This window comes from Balaenoptera acutorostrata, chromosome 21, assembly GCF_949987535.1.
Source record: "Balaenoptera acutorostrata chromosome 21, mBalAcu1.1, whole genome shotgun sequence".
NCBI lineage: Eukaryota > Metazoa > Chordata > Mammalia > Artiodactyla > Balaenopteridae > Balaenoptera > Balaenoptera acutorostrata.
In genome coordinates, this window is record NC_080084.1 from 33277169 (window position 1) to 33304560 (window position 27392).

The window sequence follows — 27392 nt, forward strand, 5'->3', positions numbered from 1 at the left end:
CAGCTGCTAGGGCGCCCAGACTCAGCCCGCACCACCACCGGCACACGAACAGAGCGAGGCCCTGCAGTCGCCCGTCCGTAAGGAGCCGCCCTGACGCCTGGCACAGATACCCACAGCTAGCCCTGCAGCTGCTCAAGTGAACACCGGCACGGCCGGGGTCCCAGCAGCTGCCTGTGCACCCGAATCCAGCCCCAGTGACGATCCTCTCACTGGCCTACCCTGCCACGTGTGCCCACAGTGAAGTCTTGCGTCTTTGTGCCTGCGTGCAGCAAGCCCCGATCCCTGCCACCAATTCTCACCGTCACGCATACACCTACACCTAGCTCCTCCAGCTGTGTGAGCGCACACTCACAGCCCTGGCCCCTGCAACTGCTTTCGCATCCGCAGCTGGCCCCAGGCCTCACCGCCGGACCTGGCCCTCACCACAGCCTGTGCGCCAGCAGCCCTTGCCATGACAAGTCACCTGCGACCCGTCCCCACAGCCGAGCACGTGCACGCTGCTGACTCTGGCCACCGGTGCTGCCTGCCCTGAACCCACACCACTGATCTGGAGGCGTCACTGAAAACCCCAGTTGAAGGCATGGACCCTGGTGGCCCGAGCCAACGCGACACCATGCCCACCCCCCAACTCAGCGCTGTCGCATGCCCTCACGCTTGGTGCCCTGCACCGCTAGACACAGGGCCACAGTATGCTAAAGCATGTCCCCACCCGCAGAAGACGGTCTTTCCTTCCTAAACTCAGGCCATGAAGTCTGGAAGAGGTGACTGCTTCTTCAAATGCGCAGATACCCATGGAGGGTTACAGGGCTCATAGGAGTCACGGGAACACACCACCAAAGAAACACAATAAACTACCAGTAACTGACCGCCCCCCCCAAATGGGGTTGCACAAATTGCCTGATAAAGAGTTCAGAACAATTGATCTAATGAAGCTCAGAGAGCTACAGGTAACACAGATAAACAATCTAAATTTTAAAAATACAAGACCAAAATAAGTTTGACAAAGAGATAGGAAAAAAAACGACACAAATTTTGGAGACCGAGAAGGCTCATATTAGAAGGATAAGAGGAGCAGCTACATTCGGACCACGACGCCCCTCCTCCAGGCCGTTGCAGCCCTGCCCTGAGAGGGTATCCCTGGGCCTACAGGTTCCCCAGTGGGAAAAAGAAAGCCCCAGTTGGACACCCAGCGTTGTGACTTGCTTCCCAGGAAGCCCATTCATGCCCACCTCTCAAGGGGAGTCCTGTGGGGCTCGGTGACTGCAGATCGGATTGTGGCAGAAGGAGATGGGGCTTTACGGCAACCGGCTCTCAGATCTTGACAGAATGAGTACCTACTCACTGCACCCAAGCAGTCGTGCGTACCAGCAGCTCCGCACACCTACAGAGCCCAAGTGGTGGCTCAGTCTGACCAGGGAACTTCAGTCCTGCCTGATTTAGGACCCCAAATGGCTAGCCTTGCCAGCTTTGGAGCCTGTTCTGCTGACTTTCCCAGGTAGGGAAACTTAATTCATAGCCCCATCTACTGCTAAGTATACACTCCCTGTCCCACACGACCAGGAAGCCTGGTTGGAGCACCTGAGAAGCTGCGTAGCCCAGCGTACTCAAGCTGAGAGCCCGGCCTGCAGCAAAGCCAGGACGGTGGCCTTGTCTGGCAAGGGAACTCAGTGCACAGTTCTGCCTGCTTTGAGACTTTAAACAATGAGCATTGCCAGCCTTGGAGCATGTTCACTGCCACTGCCGTCTTGGGGCCTGTTCTGCCAGCCCACCCCAGGCAGGAAAGCTCATTCATAGCCCAACTTATTGCTTGCTGCCGTCCCCAGACCTGCCTGATGAGGAAACCTAACCAGTGCACCCAGGAAGCTGAGCAGCCCATCCTTCAGCCCCACTTAAAGTGGCAAATGAGCAGAGAGACCAGCCAGCAGCTCTGTCTGTCTGCAGAGCAAAGTCGGTAGCCCCAGCCGGCCAGGCAACTCAGTGTGCAGGTCTGCTGGATCTGAGTCCCCAAACAATGAGCCATGCTGGCGTTGGGGCCCATTCTACCACCCTCCCCCAGACGGTGAGGCTAATTCATACCCACCCAACTGGGAAGCCTGACCAGAGAATCCAGACAACTGCAGGGCCCATCCACATCCTGCGTGTGCGCAGGGAACCAAGCCAGCACTGCTATCTACCGGTTCTCAGTCAGCCCCACCCACCCCGGCCCCCAGACCTCAGAGCTCAGGCAGCAGCTTCACCTAAAAATAGGTCCCAACAGCACATGCCATGTGCCCGAGGACGCTACCAGCTGCCCCATTCAAAAAAGCAAGCAGAGTGGACTGGTGAAGAACTGTCTCTGCCAAAGTGAACCTGCGAAGTCTGGAAGAGGAGACTGCTTACTCAGATGCTTAGATACCAATGTAAGGAATCAAGAATCACACACACACAAAATCAGGTGAAGATGACACCACCAAATGAAACTAACAAAGCTCCCATAACTGACCCTGAAGAAACTGAGATCTATGAACTGCCTAAGAACTCAAAATAATCTTCGTAGTGTAGTAAAATACAAGAACACAGAGACGCACAAATAAAAGAAATTAAACAATGCGTGAACAAAATGAGAAGTTCAACCATGAAATAGAAACAAAATCAGAAATTATAGAGCTGAAGAATTCAATGACTGAACTGAAGAATTCAACAGAGAGCTTCAAAAGAAGATTCAACCAAGCAGAAAAAAGAATCAAACTCAAATATTGAATATATGTCATGTAAAATTATTCAGTCAGAAGAGCAAAAAGAAGAGTGAAGAAAGCCTATGGAACTTTCTGGATACCACACACACACTATATACATAGAGTGCCAGCGTGCTGAACTGCAAGAGCCAAAGTAAACAAATAATTCCTTAATGAAGAAAAGTGTTTGCTACATCAAATGTGAAGGCGAAAGGCACATTTCATCAAACATTTTGAAAAATCATGGTATTATGGCATCATAAAAAGAAAATAATTCTACAGCAAGTGAACTCAAAGGCACAGAACGTTGAGATCTAACAGATAAAGATTCAAAATAGCTATCATAAAGAAATGCAACAAGCTACAAGAAACTCAGAAATGCAATTCAATGAACTCAAAAATAAATGTACAGAAGGAGTTCTTTACCAAAGACATTAAAATTATAAAAATAAACCAACAAATTCTGGAGCCGAAGAAATCAATGAATGAGAAGAAGAATTCATTAGAGAGCATATGTAATAGGGCAGATCAGATGGAAAAAAGAATAAGAGACTTGGAGGATGTGAATGTAGAAATGATTCAGTTGAAAGAGAAAAGAGACCTAAGATTTTTTTAAAGTGAAGAAACCCTATGAGAGTGATGGGATTCAATCAGAAAAGCAAATCTAAGAATAACTGATGTACCAGAAGGAGAAGAGGGCAGAGAGTTTATTTAAAGAAATAATAGCTGAGAACTTCCCAAACCTGGGGAAGGAATTGGACATTCAAATCCAGAGAGCTGGTAGAACACCTTATTATCTCCATGTAAAAAGATCATCTGGACAGTTCCAGTTCAAGATGGTGACGTAAGAGGATTCTGAACTCACCCCCTCTCACAAACACACAAAATCTATGGCTACATATTGAACAACTTCCTCTGAAAAAGCCTAACACCTGGCTGAGTGACTCCTACACACTGGACAAATGAGACAGCCCACCCTGAAGCGGGTGAGAGGGGCTGGGACACGATCTCGCCATAAAGCCCCACCTCCAGAGCCGAAACCCACAGTCAGGAGGGAACTCAGCAATCCCTGAGGAGTGAAGGGTTTAAACCCCACATCAGCACTCCAACTTTTAAGACCTGCCCCTGAGAGGCAAGCCCCCAAGACATCTAGCTTTCAAAACCAATGGGGCTTGTGTCCCCAACAAGGCTATAGACAACCTGAGAAACAGCTCTTAAAGGGCATACACACCTGGACTCACGTGCCCTAGGGCCCAGCGTGGAAGTGGCTGATCGAGGGGTGGCCCAGACTTTGTGTTGGGGAGACCCATCTGCTTGTCTTGGAGCATCCGCCCAGAGCCGGCTTCTGACCTGACATACCCTTGGGGGCTGCCTGGGGACAGAGGACTCGGGCACCATCTCTGGCTCTCCCTCTGCCTTGCTATAGCTGTGGGTGCCACTGTCTTCTTTCCTGGGGGCACCATCTCTACACTCTTTCTTGGACTTGCTCCAGCCAGTGGGCACCACCTTCACAATCACCCTCCATCATGCACTAGCTGGTGGAGGCCTTTTTTCTTTTTTTCATTTTTGTTTCCCAGCAGATGCCGTCTTGTTGCTCACCCTCTGCCTTGCTCCACACCCAGTGGGTACCATCTTTGCACTCTTGCTCTGTTGCACTCCAGAGCACCAGTTACTCCCAGAGGGGACCTTTTACATGAATCTGGTGGGCTGGTTTTACGCCTGGTGCCTTGTTTTTGCAGCTGCCACCACGGGACATCTCTATTTTGCCTGGCTCTGATTTGTCAACGGGGCTTACACTCAGGGGTCCCACAGAGCTGTAACCAACAGAGAAAGGATTCTTTAAAGGCTACCACTTCTGTGGCACGGTAGGAGTGAGCAGACCCAGGAGCTCAGTCTTTCTGTGAAAGATCATTAGCTTATCATCATAGATGCATTACTTAAATTAATTAAACACACATCTAACTATAATCCTTCCCAGAGACCAGGTGCTATCTTCACACTCTCTCTGCTGTGCAACAGAATACTAATATCTCCTAAAGAGAAGCATTTACACTAATATGGTGCCCTGGCTTTTACATGTGGTGCCTCAGTCTTTGCAGCTGCTACCCGAGGATGCCCCAGCATCTTTTGGCACCGGTGGCCAGGGAGCCTTGTGATCCTGGGTCCCATGGGACTGTAACAACCTGAAAGATAGTTCTTGGCATGCTACCACCACCAGGGCACTGTATAAAAACAAGACTGAAACACATCCTTGGTCTCTCTTTAAAAGAGGCCTATTTGCTTATCTTGGAGCTTCTGAATATGGGGCAGGCTTCCAGTTTAGCACACATCTAGGGGACTGCAGATGTGCTTTCAGGGGATGTAGACCAGTGCATGCCATCTGTGCAGTCTCTCTCACTACAGCTCATTGGTACCCCCAGACCAGAGCCCTGACTTTTGTGACTGCTGCCCAGGGGACACTTCTAGTTCATCTGGCACTGGTGGCCAGAGTTGTGGTCCCACAGTACTGTATATATTGCATATTTAAAGAACTGCTGCCAGAGGGTCTGGCTTACAATCAGCCTGAATCTAGGTCCTCACTGAGATCCTGGGACACTGACAGGTCTTGGCATAACCTCAAATAAAAATAAAATAGAGCAAACCATTAGAAATAAAAGAATGTTGGACACTCCAAAGGTTTGAGAGACAACCAAGTGTGAGGGTAGTGTTGAACGATAAGGTGTATCATCTATGTGAAGCCACTCCTGCAAGACTGGGAAAGGGAGCTGTTTTATCTAATGCACAGAAACAAGAACAGAGAGTCAAGAAAAAATGAAGAAACACAGGGTGTGTTCCAAGCAAAAGAACATAATAAAATCTCACTAAAAAAAAAAAAAAAACCTTAATGAAATGGAGAGAAGTAATTTACCTGATAAAGAGTTCAAAGTAATGGTCACAGAGGTGCTCACCAAACTCAGGAGAAGAATGGATGAACACCATGAGAACTTCAGCAAAGAGAGAGAAAATATAAGAAAGTACCAAATAGATGTCAAAGAGCTGAAGAACACAATAACTGCACTGAAAAATACACTAGAGGGGTTTAACAGCAAACTACATGAGGCAGAAAAAATGATCAGTGAACTCAAAGAGCACTGCAACTCAGAGCAGCAAAAAGAAGAATGAAAAAAAGTGAAGATGGCTTAGAGGACTTTTGAGACAACATCAAGTGGATCAACATTAGCATTGCAGGGATCCCACAAGGAGAAGAGAAAGGGCAGAAAACTTATTCGAAAATATAGTTGGTGAAAACTTTCCTAACCTGGAAAAGGAAACATGCATCCAGATCCAGGAAGCCCATGGAATTCAAATAAGATAAACCCAAAGAGACCCACACCAAGACACATTAAAATTAAAATACCAAAGTGAAAGACAAAGAGAGAACCAAGAAAACAACAGCTTGTTATGTACAAGAGAATGCCCCATAGGACTATCAGCAGGTTTTATAAAATAAACTCTGCAGGCCAGAAGGGAGTGACACAGTATGTTCAACATGCCAAAAGGAAAAAACACAAAGAAAGAATGCTCTGTCTGAAGAAGTTATTCAGAACTGAAGGAGACAGCAAGTTTTCCAGTCAAGCAAAAGCTAAAGGAGTTCACCACCACTAGGACCAGCCTTAGAAGTTAAAGGGACTCCAAGTTGAATGGAAAGGGTGCTAATTAGTAACAGGAAAACATGAAATTATAAATCTCACTGGTAAAGGTAAGTATAGTAAATGTCAGAATAATCTAATGTAGTAAAGGTGGTAAATTAATGATTTATAAAGCTAGTATGAAGATTAAAAGACAAAAGTAGTAAAAATAACTATAACTACAATAATTTGTTATTGGATAAACAGGATAAAAAGACAAACTGTGACATAAACAAAAGGGGGGAGTAAAAATATAGAGCTTTACAGAGCATTAAAACTTAAGTTATTATCAACTTAAAATATACATTGTTATATGTAAGCCTCATGGTTACCACAAACCAAAACCAACGTAGATACACAAAAGATAAAGGAATTTAAGCATGCCACTAAAGAAAATGATCAAATCACAAAGAAAGAGAGCAAGAGAAGAAAGGAACAGAGAGAAACCACAAAACAGCAAGAAAACAATAAAAATGGTAATCAGTACATAACAATGAATAATTACTTTAAATGTAAATGTACTAAATTCTAATAGACATAGAGTGGCTGAATGGATTAAAAATAAAAAACAAGACTCTATGCTGCCTACAAGAGACTCACTTCAGATGTAAGAACACACACAAACTGAAAGTGAAGGGACAGAAAAAGACATTCCATTCAAATGGAAACCAAAAGAAAGCTGGAGTAGCTATACTTATATCAGACAAAATAGACTTTCAAATAAAGACCGTAATAAGAGACAAAGAAGGGCATTACAAAATAATACAAGGGTCAATCCAACAAGAGGATATAACTGTAAATACTTAGGCACCCAGCAGAGGAGCATCTAAATATATAAAGCAAATATTAACAGACCAGAAGGGAGAAACAGACAGCAACACAATAATAGTAGGTGAGTTTAATGCCCCACTTTCATCAGTGGATAGATTATTCACACAGAATAAGGAAACATTAGCCTTAAATGACACAATAGACTAGACTTAACAGATAGATACAGGACAGTCCATCCAAAAGCAGCATACACATTCTTCTCAAGCGTACACGGAACATTCTCCAGAATAGATCATATGTTTGGAGACAAGCCAGTCTTAATACATTTAAGAAGACATATCATATCAAGCATCTTGTCTAACTACAATGGTATAAAACTAGAAATCAATTACAGAAAGAAACAGGAAAATTCACAATATGTGATTATACAACAAGCTCCTGAAAAATCAATGGGTCTAAGAAGAAATCAAAAGAATAAAAAAAATACCTTGGGACAAATGAAATTAGAAATACAGCATTTCAAAACTTTTGTGATGCAACAAAACAAGTTCTAAGATGGAAGTTCATAGCAAGATTACCTAACGTCAAGAAACAATTTGAAATTAACTTTATACCTCAGGAACAAGGCAAAAAGAAGATTAAACAAAGCCCAAAGTTATTAGGAAGGAAATAACAAAGATCAGAGAGGAAATAAATAAAACAGTGTTTTAAAAGACAATAGAAAAGATCAATGAAACTGAGAACTGGTTCCTTGAAAAGATAAAATTGACAAATGAGTAGCTGGACTCACCAAGAAAAATAGAGAGGACTTAAATGAAAAAAATGGACCTGAGAGAGATGTTACTATTGATAACATAAAAATGCAAAAGATTAAGAGACTACTATAAAAAGCATTATACGCCAACAAATGTGACATTTAAAAGAAATGGGGAAATTCCTAGAAACATATGACTTACCAAGACTGAATTAGAAAGAAATATAAAATATGAACAGGAAGATTACTGGTAAGGAGATTGAATCAGTAACAAAACCTCCAAACAAAGTTCGGCCTTTACTGGTGAATTCTACCAAACATTAAAAGGAGGATTAATACCAATCAATCCTCTAAAACTCATCCAAAAAATGGAAGAGGAGGGAACACTTCTAAACTCATCTTCAAGGCCAGCATCACCCTGATACCAAAACCAGACAAGGATGACACTAGCAAATTACAGGCCAATATCCCTGATAAACATAGTTGGTAAAATCCTCAACAAAATATTACCAAACTCAACAATACATTAAAAGGATCATACACCATGGTCAGTGTAATTTACTCAAGGAATACAATGATGGTTCAAAATCTGTGAAATCAAGGTGATATACAACTTCATTAAAAAAATGAAGGATAAAAATTATACGATCAATATGATTTACAAAATTAATGTAAAATTGGTGCAACCACTATGGAAAACAGTAGGGAGCCTCCTTAAAAATTTAAAAATAGAACTACCATATGGTCCAGCAATTCCACTTCTGGGTATTTTTCTGAAAAAAAAAAAAACCACAAACACTAATTTGAAAAGGTACATGCACCGTTAGGCTCATTGCAGCATTATTTACGATAGCCAAGATATGGAAACCATCTGAAGTGTCCATCAGCAGATGAATGGATAAAGAAGATGTGATATATATATTTATGTATATACAATGGGATATTACTCAGCCATAAAAAGCCATTTGCAACAACATGGCTGGATCTCGATGGTATTATGTTAAGTGAAGTAAGTCAGAGAAAGACAAATACTGTATGATTTCACTTACAAGTGGAATCTAGAAAAACAAGTAAACAAACATAACAAAACAGAAACAGACTCATAGATACATAGAACAAACAGGCGGCTGCCAGAGGGGAGATGAATGAAATAAGTGAGGGAGATTAGAGATACAAAATAAACGGGTCGTGGGGCTGTAATAGGGTACAGTCAATGATAATGCAATATGTCTGTGTGGTGACAGATGGTAACTAGACTTATTGTGGTGATCATTTTGTAATGTACAGAGATACCAAATCACTGTTGTGCACCAGAAAACAAATCATACGATCATTTTAATAGATGCAGAAAACCATTTGACGAAATTCAACATACGTTTATAATAACACAAGTCTCAACAAGTGGGTATTGAGGGAATGAACCTCGACATAATAAAACCATACATGACAACCCGTAGCTAACACCATACTCAATGGAAAGCAGAAAGCTTTTCCCCTAAGATCAGGAACACAGCAATTATGCTCACCCCTAGCACTCCTGTTCATCAGAGCACCGAAAGTCCTAACCAGAGTAATGAGGTAAAAAAAAAAAAAAAAAGAATAATGAAAGGCATAAGAATTGGAAAGAAAGAATTTAAGTTTTCTGTATTTGATAAAATAATTTTATATACATATGCATATATATATTCATATTCCTAAAGTCTCCAAATCAAAACCAGAATGAGACATCACCTTCGACCTGCTGAATGACTATATTTTTTGTTTTCATTTTTGGCTTCACCACACGGCGTGCAGGATCTCAGTTTCCCAACCAGGAATCCAACCTGCGCCCCCTCAGTGGAAGCGCAGAGTCCTAACCACTGGACCGCCAGGGAACTTCCATGAGTGACTATCTTTAAAAAGGTAAAACATAAGAAACACTAGTAAGGATGTGGAGAAAAGGGAACCCTCGTGCACTGTTTTGGGGGATGTAAATTGGTACAGCCACTAGGGAAGACAATATGGAGTTTCCTTGAAAAATTAAACATAGGTGGATCCTGGTTCAAGATGGTCACATAGGAGACTCCTGAACTCACTTCCTCCCGGGGACACACTGAATCTACAGCTACAGATGAAAAGAATTTCCTCTGAAAGAAGTCCAGAAATCCCCTGGCACAGTGACATATATTCGGGAGGAACTCACAACTCCCAGCTCCTCTCTGAGGAGTGAAGGGCTCTGAGAGGGACAGAGTAAAGGGACAAAGTAGGTGATTAAATACTTAATCCCTTGAAGGGATCATAAGTAGAGAGGGAACTTTGGGAGACCCCTGTAAGTTAATGATCACTCAAGAAAGCAGGCCTGCTTAACAACAAAACTAACAACAAAACTGTAAATCATGGCAATGACACCTGCCCCCTGCTGGTTGAGGTCACTCTATGCACACTAAAAATAAAAATACAGGGGAAAGGTGACATTATACTGAGACCTGAGATGATTTACCGTATTTTAGTATATGTTACCACCTTTTTGCTTATTTCCATAGCACCATGACAGTCCCGGTTGGGCCATATAGGGTCAAAAACTCCCCCACCCAACGTGTAGGAGGAGTTAATGATGGAAGACTCAAAGAACAAGGAAGAAGGTGGTCTCTTTCCCCTCCCCACTTTTCCTTTGATTATAAAACTGTAGCCCACTAAGTTCTCAGGATGGTACCCTCTTGCCTGCCCGCTTGTATCTCTCACAAGCATCCTATACTAATAAATTACTTCTTTTGCCTGTCAATTTGCCTCTCGGTGAATTCTTTCTGCACTGACACAGAAGAACCTGGGCTTCATTAAGTCCTGAGTTGAGTTCTGCGGTTTCAGACCAGGTGAGTGGTTTTAATTAAAAGACAGTGGTTTTGAGTCCCCTCCTAAGTCAGGGATGGTGGGTTCAAGACCCAATCCGAGGTGCGGCTGGGTTCAAGTCCCATCCAAGGAGGAGTGTGGGTTCAGTCTGAACTCAAAATTTACCACCCCAGCTTTTAAATTTCCACCCAAGGGACAAGCCCCCAAATACCTAGCTCTGAAGGCCAACGGGGCTTGCATCCACGAGACCCACAATGTACAGGAAACCAATGGGCTCGCAGGCCTCAGTGGTGATCCCCCCAAATCTCAGCACAGAGGCCGCAGACTGGCACGTACATCTCACGGTCTTTCCATGATCTAGGCCTATTTATGTATCTTCAAAGCCGCAGTCTGATGGTCCAGCTTCTATTTCACACACATGGAGGGGCTGACTGGGACCTTCTCTGCAGACCAGCAAGGCTGACAGCACCACCTTGCCACTCTCCTTCTCCTGAATCCAGGTCACCAGTGTCTCCCTGAAAGGAGCTTTTGCACATGTCTGATGCCCTGGCTTCTGCAGCTGCCACCCTGCGGTCACGCCCCCTGGCTGTGGTGGCCAAGAGAGCTTACATTCCCACAGTCCCACAGGACTGTAACAAATGACAAAGCAGTTCTTAACTGGGTATTCCCCAGGGCTCAGTCCAGAGGGAGGAGACGGAAAGGCCCACTTCCCGGTCTTTCCCTTAAAGAGGTCTATCTGCATTCTTTAAAAGCTGCTGCTTGAGGGTCTGGCTTCTCCTTTGGGACACTTACTGTTCTTCGAAAACCCTCAACTACTGGGAGCCAGAAACCAGAAACAAACAACCCCCTCTCCCCCCGTGCCCCCAAACACAAAGAAGAAAGCTTGGTCACTCACACAGGTATGAAGGAATCAAGAGGTAGGGTTGGGAGGAAGGATAAGTTTCATTTCTTACACAAGACCACTCCCTCAAGACTGAGACAGGTGGCTGTTTATCTAACGCACAGAAACTATAACAGATGGTCGAGAAGGATGAAGAAACAGGGGACTATGTTCCAAACAAAAAGATAAAACTCCAGCACAGACCTTAGTGAAACAGATAAGTCATTTACCTGGTAAGCAGTTCAAAATTATTGTCCTCACCGAGGTCAGGAGGGAAAAAAAAAATGCATGAACAAAGTGAGAATTTCAACAAAGAGATAGAAAATACAAGTACCAAACAGAAATCACAGAATTGAAGCATTCAATAACTGAACTGAAAAATTCCACAGAGGGGTTTAATAGCAGAATAGATGAAGCAAAGGAAGGATCAGCAAACTCCAAGAGAGGGCAGTAGAATTTGTCCAAAGAGCAAAAAAAAAAAAAAAAAAAAAAAAAAAACAATGAAGACAGCTTAGTCTTACAGGACTTCAGCAAGGGCACCCACATTTGCATTGCAGAGATACCAGAAGCGAAGAGAGAAAGGGATAGAAAGATTATTCTGAGAAATAATGGCTGAAAACTTCTCTAAACTGGGAAAAGAAACAGACATGTACATCCAGGAATTCTAGAGTTCCAAAGAAGATGAATCCAAAGAGACTCATACTGAGACACATTATAATTAAAATGTCAAAAGTTAAAGACAAGGAGAAAAATCTTAAAAGCAGGAAAACAACTTGTTACATATAAGGGGACCTCCATAAGACCATCAGCAGATTTTTCAGGGGAAACTTTGCAGGCCAGAAGTGAGTAGCATGATGTATTTAAAGTGCTGAAAGAAAAATATTGCCAATCAAGAATACTCCACCTGGCAAAACTGTCCTTCAGAAATGGAGAGATAAAGTGTTTTCCAGAACAGCAAAAGTTGAAGGAGTTCATTACCATTAGACCTACCTTACAAGAAATATTAAATGGATTTCTTCAAGCTGCAATTAAAGGTGCCAATTACTATGAAAGAATAAATCTCGCAGGTAAAGGTAAATGTATGGTTAAATTCAGAATACTCTAATGTTTTAATGGTAGTGGGTAAATTACTCAAAGTGAGGATAAAAGCTAAAAGACAAAAATGTCTTAAAAATAACTATAAACAACTTGTTAAGGGATACACAATATAATAAGATGTAAATTGTGATATCAAAAAGAAAATGGATTAGAGTAAAAATGTAGAGCTTTTGTATGCATTCAGACTTAGGTTGTTAGCTGAAAATATACTATTATAGATATATGATATTTTATATAAGCCTCATGGTAACCACAAAACAAAAATCCGTAATAGATACACAAAAGCTGAACAGAAAGGAATCTAAGCATACCACTACAGAAAATCATCAAATCACAAAGAGAGCAAGAGAAGAAAGGAACAAAGGAATTATAGAACAGCCAGAAAACAATGAACAAAATGGTATTGTATATGTCCACCAGAGGGCAAGTATAAGACTGTTCAACTGTATTCATGACAGTTCAAATCTGGACTCAGTACAAATGCCCATCCACACAACAGGTAAATAAATTGCAGTCTATGCATATAATAAATCACTACACCACAATTAAAAAGAAAGAACTACTGATCCGTAGAATGAGAATGTCCCCACCGGGAGAGCAATAACATCTGTGTGAAGGGTACTCGCTCTGGCCTCTCTCCATCTAATAGTTCTGAGGATGCAGAGAACGGTTCTCCCCTAGATGTGTGACACCAGCTCTCAGGAACCAAAAGACCTCTGATTTAGCCCAAACTTTTATAAAGTCTCTCACTAAAAAGGTTCTTCTAGCTTCTGAGAGAATTCTAACTTTGAGGACTCAACCTCCTCCAAGGTGCCAGGTGGGAAACAGATGTCAAATCATCCCCCTCCATTGACCTTAATCTTTCACAGTCACCCACTGGGGGCCATGGACTCCAGCTTCCAAACAACATCCTCTTTCTCTCAGTTAGGATTAGCTTTAGCTATAATTCTCATACACACTCCCACTCAGCAATGGCCCTAGAAGCTCCAAGATCCCAGCTCTTTCCATCTTACTCCTCTGCCACATGGCCCAAAGTAGCTCTTCAAGCTCCAGCCATCACTTTTTCATTCCACCACCCAGAAGAGATAAGTGGGAGAGAAGGGAAACACCCCTTTTTTTCTAAGGCCATTTCCCAGCAGTCTCACAACAACTATGCTTATGTCTCATTGACCAAAATGTAGTCAACGTGGCCACACTTGGCTACAAGTGGAAGTTAGGAAAGGCAGTCATCTAGCTGCATGGCAATCTTCCCAGATTGACTCTGGATTCTTTCTACAAAGAAGAGAACTGATATCAGGGATCTCTGCTACTACCTCTAACCCAAAAATAATGTTTCCAAGCCTATCAGTAGATGCCAGCAATTGTTACTGCAGCTGCGTGTGTGTGTGTGTGTGTGTGTGTGTGTGTGTGTGTGTGTGTGTGTTTCCTCTTCTGGGGTGTGGGAGAAGAAAAATGGTTGTCTACCTTATCGATGTGTAAATCACAGTTCAGCTGGCTCAGATGCCTACTTACAGTAACTCCCCTACATACAAACGAGTTCCGTTCTGAGAGGGTGTTCGTAAGTCCAATCTGTTTATAAGTCCAACAAAATTAACCTAGGTACCCAACTAACACAATTGGCTATATAATACGGTACTGTGGTAGGTTTATAATACTTTTCACACAAATAATACATACATAAAAAACAAAAAATAGACAAAACACTTTTAATCTAACAGTACAGTACCTTGAAAAGTACAGTAGTACAGTACAACAGCTGATATACCGGGGCTAGCACGCACGTTTGCATCTTTGAAAGTTTGCAGCTTGAAGGTTCCTCTGTAGGGGACTTACTGTATACCTGGATTTGGCAAGACCATTAAAGAACCTTCTACTCAGTCACCATCCTGTGCTGTGCATGGTGACCACACACTGTGTATGTCAAGGGCAATTGTTGCTGTGTTACTTATTACATATTTATTATTGTCATTCTCTAGTGTTAAATGTAAAGATGACTTGTACTTCTCTGTACTCTTGGCTCCAAAAGCTGAGCGCCTACTTGAGGATAAAGCTGTCGTCTCATCACGAAGAGGTCTGCAGGGCACCAACCTCATCTTGCTATCAGGTACCCACCTCTCCTCAGTGTTCTCATTTTATTACTTGTTCTGTTTTACAGGCATCATTGTAAGTTGCCGCAGAGTTTATTTGTAACAGACCGAAATGTACACACAACGAATGAAAACAAGTTATCACCATATGTCAAGTTTAAATATTTCACTAACAGACAAAATTAGAAAAGTCACGACTGCAGCGTCCCGCCAAAAGCATGAGTCATATCTGAAACGGGGTCCAGGAGAAACAGGTGGCCGGACGTTAGTGTCTGCAGAAGGGTTGCTGCTAGCAGGGCAGCTGGAAGGTGGCCGTAAGTCAGGCCAGCGCTTGGGTGTAGAGCCAGCAACTTACATGGTGCTTGGTACAGCTGCAGAGCAAGCGGGGCCAGACTGCAAAAGGCCTAGGAGCCCGTGAAGAGTGTGATTTTCACCTTAGAAAAGAGGAGTCACTGAAGGCTTTCCAGAGGGGAAGAGTGAGATCAGACTGTTTTAGCGAGGTGACCCTGGCAGCAGTGTGGGAAGGATTTGAAGCAGGGCGGCAGCACAGCAGTCCCGACGAGAGGAGGTCAAGGGCTCAGCAAAGTCCCTGCTACCAGAAGACAGGAGAAGTCAAAAGGCATCTCTTTAAAAAGGAACTGGAATAAAGGAAGCCCGCCAGCCAGCTGGATAACATATAGGGTAGGGTGTGCACGGACGAAGCTGAGGGAAGATGGAAGGGTGACGTCAAGTCTTTTAGCAGCAAACTGAGAGGATTCAGGGGAAAGAGTGGGGTGCTGGTGTTGGAGATACTTTCTGCTAAGAACATTTAAAATTCTTGTAGAATTTTTAGGCTCGGATGTCAAGAAAGCAGATTTTTTTTTAAAATTTATTTTTGGTTGCGTTGGGTCTTCGTTGCTGCGTGTGGGCTTTCTCTAGTTGCGGCGAGCGGGGGCTTCTCTTCGTTGCAGTGTGCGGCCTTCTCATAGCGGTGGCTTCTCTCGTTGCGGAGCATGGGCTCTAGGCACGCGGGCTCAGTAGTTGTGGCACAAAGGCTTCAGTAGTTGTGGCTCGCAGGCTGTAGAGCACAGGCTCAGTAGTTGTGGTGCACAGGCTTAGTTGCTCCGCGGCATGTGGGATCTTCCCAGACCAGGCCTCGAACCCGTGTCTCCTGCACTGGCAGGCGGATTCTTAACCACTGGGCTACCAGGGAAGTCCAAGAGAGCAGATTTTTTAAAAAATGTTTGTAGCTCGGGAGAAGTAATCTGTGGATTTGGGGGCCATTAGCAAAGAGTGGATGAGCCAAACCCACAGACGGAAACTCAAGGACGTCTGGGGAACTAGAGTGGTGGAGTGCGGAGAGGCATTTTCAGTAGGCAAAGGCTGATCACAGGCTTAAAAAGGTTGGGTGAAGGACTGAGCATCTGACACGGGGACGATGGTCTGGGCGGAGGCCACAAAGAGGAGGAAGAGATGGCTTCAAAAGCACCTCCTCGGGTAAGAGAAGCACCAATGGGTGTTTCGACAAATTGCAATAACTTAGGGTAAGTTCTGTAATAGAGGCACCTTCAAGGGAGTGTTGAAGGTCAAGGGGCGTTTAACTACGGTCTGGGGGCTCTTTCAGCAGAAAGAAAACTTGAGCTAGGTCCAGATGGGTAAATTAGCGAGGAAGAACATTCCAGCAGAAACAATGGTGCTTACAAAAATGCTAAGATACCAAACAGCATGGCTGTTTTAAACCATGAAAGGGGTCTGTGGGAATGCAGCTTAATTTAGAAGGCGGCAAGCAATGGTAAACATTGGCAGAAAGGCAGGTGGGGACCAGACTGGGAAGAGCTTTACAGGTGTCCTTAAGAGCACGTACCCCAAAGAGATGTAAGAAGTCTTAGCAGGATTGTTCCTAAACAACGAACGCAAACCTACTCAGAGTGGATTAGGTAAAAGGGAATTTATCATGAAGAATCAAGGAACTTGCATGAAGCCAGGTGCTGGAAGTCAGCTGGAAATCATAGGAGAGACAGTGGGCAGCTTGCCTTCCTTCTCTCCCCTTCTTTCAGGGCACATGAGCTGCGTGCAACCTGCACTCATATCTCTGCACGTTCATTTGTTCTTCTCCCAAAGCATCAACATGTGTGTTTGGGGTTTCCACGGCACCCATTATGACTGCAATTCCTCATGACTTCTATGCTCTAGTGTTTAGTCTTGTCTGGCTCATAATCTCTACCTGATGGTCTGTGACTTCATTACCTAGGATCCAACACTGGAGGCCGGAGAGAGGGCTTCCCTTATACAAACCTGATTTTACAGATCTGTCTCACTTAGTCGTGCCTCTGGGGAGCACTGCCAAAGAAGGGGGCATGGAGTAGGAAAGCACCCCCCATGTTTCTACATAGCGGCAGTGTGCTGGGGGTATTCAGTAAATCCTAGAGAAAAAACACGGCACGTGTTCCTGGAGTGCAGATTTCCTCTTTAATTCATCAACTTTTTATTAATTATTTCTATAGCCTGATCAATGCCTAGCAAATAAAGTAAAAACACGAAGTCCTACCTCATTACAGCAAGGGGAGACAGATAATGCATACTGTGTCACATAGAAATAAATGCAATATAATATCAAGTGGAGTAAGGATATTAGGATCAGATTTGGCTGCAAATAACAAAAACCTAAAACAAGCTTAAACAAGTTAAAAGGTTTTTGTTGTTTTGGTTTTTTTGCTTTCAGGAAGTCTGGAGGTAATAAGTCCAATGCTGGTATGATGTTCCATAGTATCAGGAATTCAAGTTATTTTCATGTGATTGTTCTGCCACGTGTGCCTGCCAACACGGCTGACGTTCCAGCCATTACATCCGATCTTACCCAGTAAGAAAGAAGAGTACACAACGCATCTTATACCCCGCATACACCACTTCCTTTTACATTTCATTGGCTAGTCAAACCATCTAGGTGGAAGAAAAGCTGGGAAACAGTCTTTATTTTAGGCAGCCATGTACCTAGGTAAAAATTAGGGATCTAATTATTATAAAATGGGAGGTGGACATTGGGGAAAAACTCGCAATGTCTGTTGCAAGGTAAACAAGTAATAACAAAAGGGCACACGTGGTTAAGAGAGAGTTTCTTTGATGACATTTAACCGAGACTGGAAAAGGGAGGACAAGCATGTCCATATACGGGGAGGAAAATTCCAGGTTCTGGGAAGGCCTGTCCTGCTCGATGCACAGTTAGAACAGCAAGAGGTCAGGATGGCTGACTCTTTAGAATGACCAGAGTCACTCATGGATCGACTGAAACCCGTTCCTTACTGCAGTGAAGAATGTCACCCAGATGGGAGAGGAGAGGGCATTTGTGGGTCTGGGGGGTCTGGGTTTGAGGAGGGCTCAGTCCTGATGGCCACTGCACAGCTGAAGCTGGGAGTCCGAGGCACAGCTGTGGTGCACACAGGGGGGAGGGTCTTCCTGGTGAGGCCTGGGGTCGGGGAAGCATCACAGGCAGGACTTAATTTGGATCTGACTCTGAGATGGGAGTGCAGTTGACCCTTGAACAACACAGGTTTGAACTGCAAGGGTCCACTTGTTCTTGGGCTTTTTTCAATGGTAAACACTACAGTAGTGGAGGAACCACCTGTACGTTATAACCGGATTTTTGATGGTGTGCAGCCCCAGAGCCCCTAGCCCCAAGTGGTTTAAGGTCAACTACCTCGAGCAGAGAATTAACAGAAAGATGGCCTTGGCTGCTGGTTTTGTTCGCTCAGGTTGCTCTAACAAAGCTCCACAGACCGAGGGCTTGAACAACAGAAACTGTCCCTCAGTTCTGGGGGCTAGAAATCCAAAAGCAAGATGTTGGCAGGGTTGGTTCCCCCCGAGGGCTCTGAGGAAGGACCTGCCCCAGGCCATTCTCCTTGGCTTGGAGACGGCCGTCTCCTGTGTTCCTTCCCATCATCTTCCCTTTGTGTGTCTGTGTCCCAATTTCCCCTTCTTGCAAGGACGCCAGTCATGCTGGATTAAAGCCCACCCTCAGGACCTCACTTTACCCCACCCACCACTTTTAAGACCTTATCTCCAAATACAGTCACATCCCGAGGTGGGGGGCTGCTAGGACTTCGCCACATGGATTTTGAAGGGGACAGAGTTCACCCACAACAGCTGCTGTGCAGAAGATACAGTGACTGGGAAGGGGGAGGGGGCTCGAGGGTGGAAATAGGGAGGCTACGACATTCGCACAGGTGAGACGTGACAGCACCTGGACGAGGTGGAGAGAGGGGGTGGGTTCTGGGTGACTGTGACGGTCAAACTAATAGTTTACTGAGGGATTGGATGTGGGGTGGGGTAGAGCAGAGTCAAGAATGCCTGAGGATTTTAGCCACCGGTAGATTAGAACTGCTGCTTACTGAGCTCCTTCCTTCCTGCCTCAGGACCTTTGCACTTGTTTCCTCAGCCTGAAATGCTCTCATCTTCCTTTTGCTCGCTCTCATCTTCCTTTTGCTCATCGTTCCAGTTTTAACTTAAATGTCCCCTCCGTACAGAGGCATTTCCTGACCTTATGATTTAAAGGAGGTACTTCACAACTCTCTCTCACACCTCCCTATTTTAATTCACTGCTTGCCCTTGTAACTGGATCCATCTCTCACTACTGACATTGAGACAGGGACCTTATCTGCCTATATGACCAGGTCCTAGACCAGGGCCTGGTACATAACAAGCACTCAGTAACTGATTGAATGAGTGAGCAAATGAATGAATGACCCAGTGCCAATGGGTGTAGCTGGTGAGGAGCAGGGAAACAGAATAACCTCTAGGTTTCTAGCCTGGAGGACTGAGTAGATGAGAGATGAAACCCACCTCAACCTGGCTTTAATAGAGGCTTCTTTGTTCTTTAACTAGAAGGCTGAGAGATGGGCTATTGAATCAGATCAGCTGTGAAACACACCCTAAGGATTTCAAAGGCTTCGTGTCCTATTAGCTCTGCCTTCAGGTTGAAGCCGACTTCCTGGCTGTAAAGTTCCAAGTTTCACCCCAATATTAATTCATCAGCCCAAAGAGAGGAAGGAACATTTCTGGTAATATCTTCGGCAGAATCAACAAGCTTCATTTCCAGAACCCACAATAACCTCCACTTGAGTCTCAGAAGCCCTAAGGGGGTTAGTTCATCCCTAAACACTTTTTTTGTGGAAACAGAAGTAGGGCTACTTTGATTGTCCTAGAGGAGTGGTTCAGGAACCCGTTACCCGTTTTTTACCTTGTTTTTTTAAACCCAGGTTATACTTACTGCTATTTACTATACTGGAAATTAAAGTGAAAAGTTTAAAATATTTAGTAAGTCCTTTTAGAGAACAGTAAAGTCCATTGTACGTTAATATTTATGGAAAAAAATTCAAAACAAAGAATTTAGAAGAGTGGCATTGTTTTACATTTTTTGTTAAATCTCTTTAATGTCTGGCTTAATTGAATACAGCTGGATTCTCTGCATTCAATCTGCTGCCATGATTTTTTGGTTGAGGCATCTGAAGAAAATCCAGCCTCAATCAGATATGTGATTAGAAAAGGGAAAGAGTTTAATAGCCTTCAGACAATGTGAATATTTTGTATTATACTAAAACTCAGGAACTGGTAATTTCTTAAAGGTTGTTAGCAATGTGGAATTTGACATATCAAATTTTTGTACCCTGTTACATTAAAATCCATTGGTCTGTCTTGCACTTTGAAATAACCATTTACCCACACATGATTTTTAGAGTCCAAGCACTGATTTATAAAATATTGGTTCACTGAGTTATGCAGATATTCTAAATGTTGACATACAATACTGAAAGCACAATAATTAATATCACCACAGAACTAAAGAAGTCCAATTATTGAGAACATGTCAAGTTCAGAGAGCAAATCTAGGTTTTCCAAAATTCTAATGTTCATTGAAAAGCTCGAGTTTATTATCAGCAATACTATCAGTTTTTTTTCCTTGAAGTGACAGAGCCGGTTTGTTCATTTTTGATAAAATATCTGCCAGAATAACCATAGCTTATCTGTTATTCAAGTAAAATTATGTTCTATGAAAAAACTAGCTAGTTGAGCTCACAAATCAGTGTTTTCCCTCTAGAGAACTACTGCACATTAATCAGGGTGCAAACATGCTTCACGCATACTTACCTTTTACTCACACATGTTAAAAGGATGTGTACTCGGGGCTTCCTTGGTGGCACAGTGGTTGAGAATCTGCCTGCCAATGCAGGGGACACAGGTTCGAGCCCTGGTCTGGGAAGATCCCACATGCCGCGGAGCAACTAGGCCCGTGAGCCACAACTACTGAGCCTGCGCGTCTGGAGCTTGTGCTCCGCAACGAGAGGCCGTGATAGTGAGAGGCCCGCGCACCGCGATGAAGAGTGGCCCCCGCTTGCCGCAACTAGAGAAAGCCCTCGCACAGAAACGAAGACCCAACACAGCCAAAAATAAATAAATAAAAAATAAAAATAAACGAATTCCTTTAAAAAAAAAAAAAAAGGATGTGTACTCAAGGGTCAGTATTTAATAGATTTATGTTTATCGCTTTGTCAAGGGTATTCTTAAGTGAAATGAGTGGTTTTTCACCGAGAGCCCATGGCAATGAACGCATGGCCACCTTGCACTTTGGTATCACTGCCTTGATGCCAAGGTGCCAGTGGGTTTACCCACCAACATTACTCCAAATTCAATGCAAATAATGTTTCAGTGTCATTGTGAATATACTTTTGACTTTGGACCACCTGAAAAGGTCTTCAGGAGCTTCAAGGGTTCAATGTCCAGACTTCAAAATGAAAACAAGAAAACCAACAAGAAACCACTGCCTTACATGGATCATGGCCTCTCTTGAGGCAGTGGATGGAATCAACTTTCCCCAAAGCACATGAGTTCTGTTGGGGAGCAGTGGATATCTGATCCAAATGGAAATCTTAGGGCTCTCAAGAGGGGAACAGGGCAGGGCATGCACAAACATCCACTGACAGAAGCACGAGAAAATAACTATAAAGTTATGTTTATTACAACCATAACCTCTAGGTGTTTATTACAACCATAACCTCTAGGTGAGTAAGTCGGATTTGAGACAGTAGTGAGAACTTCATTTCATTCAATATTCAAAACCGTGTTTAAATCTTTTAGAACAAGAATGCCTTCTCGTTTTAGTTTTACAGATAAAAATAAATGAAAGCTCCAATGGAGGCTGAACAAATAGAGGCAGTACTGGGCTACATTCTAAGTCGTTAGTGAAGAGAAGGTATTCTTGTTCCCGAGTGTTCCATTCGTTCACACCGAGACAAGCTTCCCTTTGCTTCTACGTTCAGATAGCACCCTTCTGTTCCCACTTCACTGTAGTCAGTTTACAGTACAGCTGATGATGTTACAGCTTTCTTTAATTACATTCCACACCTGAGTTCAGGTAGGATCAATTTGGGTGTTCCAAGGCCCTCAGACACGCTAAGACCTCACAGCATTCAGGGTGAACGTTCGTGGTTATTCAGAGACACAAGTTTATTCAATTCTGCTGTCAGATTGCTCCGTGGAGACGCCAAGATCACATGAGACTCAATACTTTGTCTTAGTTATCATGCCAAGTAAAATCTCCTCCACGTGAAATTTATAAAACGATTACCCTGCATTTTTTCTAGTATGTTTTTTACTTTTTGAAAAATTTTTATTTATTTTTGGCTGTGTTGGGCCTTCGTTGCTGCGTGCAGGCTTTCTCTAGTTGCGGCGAGCGGGGGCTACTCTTTGTTGCCGTGCGCGGGCTTCTCATTGCGGTGGCTTCTCTTGTTGCAGAGCACGGGCTCTAGGCGCACGGGCTCAGTAGTTGTGGTTTGCAGACTCTAGAGCACAGGCTCAGTAGTTGTGGCGCACGGGCTTAGTTGCTCCGCGGCATGTGGGAGCTTCCCGGACCAGGGCTCGAACCCGTGTCCCCTGCATTGGCAGGCGGATTCTTAACCACTGCGCCACGGGGGAAGCCTGTTTTTCACTTTTTAGATGAATTTTTATGTTTAAACCCTCCCGTCTGGCCTTTATTTGGGTGTAGGTTGTCGAGTTTGTTTATATAACATTTTCCCCAAATGTACGGAGGTACTAGCATTTTTTGACTAATTCACTCTTTTCCCTCAGATTTTAAACGCCACTTTCATGAGACAATACAAAACACACAAACACAGCAGCACGTGTGTCTCTAGACTCTTCCTTCTGCTCCGCTGAGCCGTCCGCTTCCTCGCTAGCAAGACACTATTACTGTAGCGTTACACTATGTGTCGGTACCCGCAGGAAAAATCCCTCCCTCCGTGCACCCGCTTCCTATCGTTGCTATCAAAAATCACCACCTACTTAGAAACTTAAATAAAACCAACGTGTCTTACGGTTCTGAGGTCAGAAGCTCCAAGCAGGTGTCACTGGAGTCGGCGCGGCACCGAGCAGGGCTGTGTCCTCCGGGGGCTCCGGGGACAGTCCGCACCCGCGTCCCTTCCAGGCTCCGGAGCCTGCCTTCCCTCCCCGGCCCCCTTGCTCCCTCTTGGAAGCCAGCGAGGGCGGCCGAGCCCCGCTCCCAGCACGCTGCTCTGAGCTCCGCAACTGCCCCCTCCCACTTCTAACGCCCCTCGTGACTACATTGCGCCCACCTGGATGACCCAGGATTAGCTCCGTAAAGTCATGCGATTGGCAATCCTAAATCCATCCGTGCCCTAAAGTCTCCTCTGCCAAGCAAATCAACGTATTCCCGGGTTCCAGAAATCACACGGACGTCTTCGGATGGCCATCACTCCGACTGCCATGCTCAGTCGTCCGCCTCTTCAAAAACTTGTGAGTTGTTTCCCTACATGAATTTTACGATGCGTTTGTCAAGTTCCCACTATATTCTTCTCCTTTGCACCTCCCCCTCTTCACGAAATAAACCTAGTTTTACTGAAAATGTACTAAAGTCATAGGCTGAGGTTGAATATCATGCATCCTGACAATGAATGATAAAAACCAAGTTTACATTTATCATGCTAGAAAGGCAATTACTTTTCTGTAGAGAAAATGCAAAATGGTTTTCACAATCAGAAGAAAGGTATATTTATCACTGATCTGTGATAGTTACATAATAAAAGTTATTTTTCTGAATATTTTATTTTTGTGGTATGTCAGCTTGTAAAAATTTATATACTTAAAAAATATTTCTCTCATTCTAAATAAATATCTATGTTCAAATCCAATTTTGTATTTGTAAACTTGTGTTCTTTTCCTTAAAGTGCTCTCCGCTGCACGGGCTGAGGAAGCTCTATGCCCCACAGAACCTGTTTCCACCCCTCGTAGATGAAACCAAATTCCACCGGGTTACTCAAGCCTGAAGCTGGGGACGCATTCTTCACCCTCCCTCCCCCTCCTTATCACCAAGGTCAAGTAACTCCCGTGGATCCCACCTTCTAGTTATCTCCTGCAAAAGTCATCTCTTATTTTTCTCCTTTATTTTTATTTGCCTCTGTAATAAATTAATCCCACTGCCCCACCCCAGACCGCAAGGGTCATGACCTCAGGGCCTTTATCTGTTCTCTCTCTTTACCTCTGCCACCCAGCATGAAGTGGGATGTGGAACAGTGGATACATATTTGTTGAATCAATATTTCTTTGTAAAAACTTGAAACAATACAGGAAGTCCAGCTGAACTTCATCTAATCTTACTTCCCCTCCGCTGAGAAAACCACTGTCATCAGTTTTTAGACATTTGCATCTAGAAATATATTGTTTTATTTTTTACAGAAATGGGGTAATAGTGCATGTATTATCCAGCAACTTGCTTTTTTCACCTAACGTGCAGGTCATCTGGGTGCATTTGGGTCTACCTGTTTTTTTTCTAACTGCTGCATAACATTTCACGTGTCATCTTTGTGTAGTCATGTAACCACTGTGCTATACTGACTGTTCATTTAAGCAGCTTTCTTGGTTCAGAAGTATCTGTCCGTTTGATATGCCTGAGAAGATTCGTGGAGTGCAGACCCGCCTTGCACTTCACAACCGTCCTGCCCGCTTGCTCCCCGGCCCCCAATCTTACCACACTGTTCTGCAGTGAGGTGGGAAAGGTGTAAAAACTTTAGGACACCAAAGGATAATTCGCCAGTTTCTTTCTATTAAGGTATCATTAAGACAAGCATTTCCAATCAAACTTTACCTTTATTTACAATAATCAGATTTTGTGATATACATTGATTAAATTGTATATTGCTAACAACAGTCATAGCTCAATCCAGAAGAAATTTTAACTCTTGGGACCCTGATGACATAGTCTGATCAATAAAAGACTTGGAAGCATAAAATATATTCCGTTAAGATAAAATTATGTGGCAGAAGTGGAATGAAAATGTTTTCAAGGAGACCAGGGATCAATGTAAAATTCTAATTGGTAAAAACCTTTTTTAAATGGAGAATGGTGGTATTAAATCACTACGGTATTTATAACCCATGGGGTCCACTTAAAAGATTTCTGTAATTTTATTTTAACTATTTTTTAATTCTGTAATTAATTTTATTTTAAAATTTCATTTACAACTCATCAGAACTTATTTCTTTTTTAACTAATTAAACTTATGATAAAAATAATTTTAGGGCTTCCCTGGTGGTGCAGTGGTTGAGAATCTGCCTGCCAATGCAGGGGACACGGGTTCGAGCCCTGGTCTGGGAATATCCCACATGCCGCGGGGCAGCTGGGCCCGTGAGCCACAACTACTGAGCCTGCGCGTCTGGAGCCTGTGCTCCACAACAACAGAGGCCGCGATAGTGAGAGGCCCGCGCACCGCGATGAAGAGTGGCCCCCGCTTGCCGCAACTAGAGAAAGCCCTTGCACAGAAACGAAGACCCAACACAGCCATAAATAAATAAGTAAAATTTAAAAATAATAATAATAATAATTTTAGATATTAACTTACAAATGTGTGAGGGAAATACACAGCATACTTCTAGGGGGGCATCTGGATAAAAAAAGAGAAGAGCGCCTCATTACCATGCTGCACACAGGCCTCTGCAGCCTTGCGAACCTGTGGGCTCTCGGCTTCAGTCCTTCCGACTCGCTGTTCTCACTTGGAAGGCTCTCGTCTCCCTTCCCTTCTCTAGCTCTCACCTAACTCCACCCTCAAACTTCATCTCAAATCTCTCTCTACCTGAGAAGCCTTCTATGTGCCCCGACTAAATGAGATCTCCTCGGTATACGTCCCCATGGTATCCCGAATATCCCCCTTTACGTAAAGCTCACCCCACACCTAAGTCCCTGCTAAATGCAATCAGTCTTCTCACTGTTCTATCCCAGAGCCTCTGTATGCAGGCTGGGTTAGACGCGCTCTTTACAAGGAACCGTTTCAGTAGAGAGGTGGAAAAGGAAGTCAGACTGCAAGGGGTTAAAAAATGTACACCGTAAGGAAGTAGAGGCAGAGGGTGTGGGCTGAGTACAGCTTAAGAGAGGGGAAGGCAGAAAGGAGGGTAAATCTGTGACCAGCAGGGACAGAGGAGGCTGAAGAGCACAGGGGGTAACCGAGTGTGTCGAGCTGGGTTTGGATATAAACAGGGGACAAGAGAGGCTCACGTTCTCAGTGTCCCCATGTCAGAACCAGGCACAAAACTTTACAACCGGGTGACTAACAGTAATATGGGGGTAATTCACAGGAAGTAACATACTTACACATATCACAACATTTACTGACTGCATGTGCACAGACTGTAACATTAACACTGAACCAGCTTTATCTCTTCATACATTTTCCTAATTGTAGGGATGTCTGGTCTCAGTTATTTAAAGGAAGCGAAAGCAGCATCGGCTGTGCACAGTATCCGTACCCATGACTTTTTCCCTCCGGAATGAGTCTAGTTCTCACAGGGCATTACTTTCCACAGGAAGAGGGGAAACCGCGTTGAAAATCTTTTTAGTGTTCAATGCTTCCTGTTGGCAATATACCTGTCCAAATAATTGTTCCTTGAGCAATCTCTATTCACCTGGATTTGTCCCTCAAGGTCACCGTTTACCAATCACGTTACATGATGTCAATCATGTAGAGATAGGCAAATCGAGTAGCCACCGTCCTGGCCAGGATTATAATTTTCCGCTAAAATGCCTTCCTGCATAAAGCTACACCACAGGCTTGCATTCAGGCAAAAAAAAAAAAGAATTTTTTTTTTTTTTTCTCACTTAAAGCATTCGGCAGTCTTCTAAAGTGCAACTATCCCTGGTAAGGCTCACACAGTAAACCACACTCACTGTAGCCAAAGGGCAGTAGAAGGATTCAGAAGGCCTCAGAGTCTGTTTTTACATCAATAAAACGGCTGCCCTGATTTCCTAGATTTTTGTGAAGGTCATAGAAGTAGGCTAGTACTTTATCCCACATGTGCACTCAAGTACCTTCAAGAACTACTCAAAAACTGAGGCTCATCCTAAACTACCAGAAAGAAGTTAAAGAGCCAGGCCTGGGGAAGTGAAGCAGGAGTGAATGTGATAAGGCCTGATAAACTAAAACAGTGTGTCAAGAACCTTGTAAAAAGGCTGTCCGGCTGTAGTGATGGGAAGGCAGGGGCCTGACTCGGAAGCATGCTGCTGGGCGAGTGAAGGGCAGGAGAGGGGGTCCTGTGCACCCGGCTGGGAGAAGAGGAGGA

The 27392-nt window shown here is 43.9% G+C and overlaps 1 long non-coding RNA gene across 1 annotated transcript in view; it reads right to left on the reverse strand.

The window, feature by feature from the left end:
- The window catches only part of LOC103002053 (uncharacterized), a 157377-nt gene extending 130508 nt beyond the window's left edge, over positions 1 to 26869 (reverse strand). Inside the window, exon 1 of the long non-coding RNA XR_009006496.1 lies at positions 25682 to 26869. This is a non-coding gene — a long non-coding RNA (uncharacterized LOC103002053). The remainder of the gene's footprint in view (positions 1 to 25681) is intronic.
- Between the last annotated feature and the right edge of the window lie 523 nt (positions 26870 to 27392).